The sequence below is a fragment of the Lathamus discolor genome, chromosome 6 (genome assembly GCF_037157495.1).
Source record: "Lathamus discolor isolate bLatDis1 chromosome 6, bLatDis1.hap1, whole genome shotgun sequence".
Lineage (NCBI taxonomy): Eukaryota > Metazoa > Chordata > Aves > Psittaciformes > Psittacidae > Lathamus > Lathamus discolor.
The window spans coordinates 80,828,145-80,830,591 of record NC_088889.1 but is presented as its reverse complement, the minus strand read 5'-3'; positions in this window follow the sequence as shown (position 1 = coordinate 80,830,591).

Here is a 2,447-nt window from a genome sequence, read left to right as displayed (position 1 = left end):
CTTCACATGCAGTACAGCCCAGAAAAGGCAGAGCAGTGAAATCTGTCCCTGCTTTGGAAGTTCCTCTGCATATACTCCACTGCAGGGAAGGTGTTTGTCCCCTGTGAGTTGCCTGACTCCTGCCCTAATTCACCACTGCTTTCCTCTAGGGAAAGCTCCGTATCACTGTGAAAATTAAGTAGCTTGTTCTTCCTCGCGACTGAAGCAGAGGCGTTTCCCTTTTCTTCTACCCTGCTCAGAGTTTGGCATTGGATGAAATGTTTGGTAGCAGCAGTGGAAAGCTGCTTGCTCACAATTTCAGTGCAGATAGCTAATGTGGAGGCCAGGAGCCATCCTGAATAGGGAAACCAAACACAGCGTGCTGTGTTGTAGGTCTCCTCTGAGGCTAACATTTGGTGAGCTGGCTGGTGTTAGTGTTGAGGTTCACTGGGGTAATTCAACTGAACAAGCAATACCACCTGCACTGGAGAGTGCAGAGAGGGGAGAAGGGGAAATGTTTGCTATGAGGAAACAGAAGATGATGATGTCAGGTGAGTCCTGTCTCATAATGTGGCACAGACAGTATTGGGTAAGGCAGGAGACCTTCCAGGTTAAGGAGCAATCTTTCTCCTCATCTGAAAAGAGGTGGGGGACTCCAATAGCTGATTAATCAAACATATATGTGCAGTAAATCTGTTTAATCAAATTGTAGCAGTAGGGATGGGAGGAGCAATCTAGCTAAAGCTGGCAGCAAGCAGCTGGGTTTTTTTTAGTCTCTGCTATCACTTGCCTTCAGAAATGCTTTGACCATTTGGCAGTTGTGTTTGTGCCTTGCTGGCCAAGGTGAGCCAGTCTTCCATGGTTTGCTGGGCAGACTCATGTGATGGCAGCTTCTTGGTTTGAAAGATGACCCTAGAGGTGAACTATGCTCCAGCGGACTGCCTCTCTTGCCATTGCAGAATGCCCACCAGTTTAGGCAAGACTATTGTCTTGGAGGTTAGTTTAAACAACAAATTCACACACATGCTCTGAAAGTAGAGGCTTCAGACTTGGGAAGAGTGAGCAGGGTGCTTCCCAGAATACCTAGATATTCAGTGCTGGGTGACTTCTCTCTGGCTTGAGACAGCTTCATGCTGCCTGGCTGCATGGCCACTGGTGGGTCTGGAGTGTCTGTGTCTCTTGCAGCTATCTGTAGCAGACTTGTCAGAAAACCTGCTCAGTGTCTTTTCCAAAGTGGGCTGATCTTAGGCTGTAAACTGTCTGGGACTCTTGGAGCAGTCTTGGACCCTAAACTGTCATCTTTTATGTATTTATTTTCACAGCATCTTCTGACATTTGTTGTTCTGGCAGTTCTGAGTCTGCAGAGTCTTACTGAACAAAATGGAATCAACACTTTAAAATAGGAAGCCAGATTTCTAAAAGCATTTATGTATTTGGAACATGTCAATATTCTTATTTTTTTAATACCATGTATCTTTGAGTTTATTTGATTTATATGACATACAATAAACAATGTGTAAGGTACTAATGATAAATTATAAGTAATGTCTTATGACAGGTCAGGGGTGCATTCCAAGCAGCAACACTGGGTCAGTGTTGCCATGCGCCAGTGATGATGCGTTGCCAGCCAGTTCTGTCAATCACTACTGCTACCACCATTAATAATAATGATAAAGGAAGTAACAAGAGGAAAGAATACAACACCTCAACACCAGCCAACCAATAACTTGCCAAACTCCCCCCAGCCGAGCACTGACCTCGCCTAACGCTGCAGAGAAGTAGCCCTTCCGGGTAACTCCCCGTTACATCCTGGGCATGACGTGCTGTGGTATGGAATACCTCTTTGGCTAGTTCAGGTCAGGTGTCCCGTTTGTGCTTCCTCCCGGCCTCCCCTCCTCCGTGGCAGAGCATGAGGCTCAGAAAGTCCTTGGTCAGACCAAACATTTGAGCAGCAGCTAAAAACATTGGCGTTATCAGCACTGTTCCTAGGCCAAAAAATGCAAACATAGCACTGCACTAACTACTAAGAAGGAGAAAAATAACTGCTACTGCTGAACCCAGGACAGTCTGGCTCGGATGAGCCTTCCCAGCAGGCAGAGCTGAAGCCTTCCACAGGTACCCCGAGAGAGACCCTTCGCCTGCGGGGACAGCCTGCGGCAGCACCGTCACCTCATCCCGCACCGGACACCCCGCCCGGGAGAGCAGACCGAGCTTCAGGGGCTCCGGCAGCAGGTGACCCACCCGCGGGGGGAGCTGCCCTCGGTACCGACAGGCCCGCGGAGCCCCGCCGTAGGACGGCACCGTCGCCACCGGCAGCCCAGCGCCGCCACCTCCCTCCGCTCTGGGAGGCGAAGGCACCGCCCGCCGTTGGTCGCTGCCGTCACGGGGCAGCGCCCCCTGCTGCGCCGGTCCAGCCGCTGAGGGCGGGCCTGGCCGGGCCGCAGGGAGCGGGGCCTGACCCGGTAGGG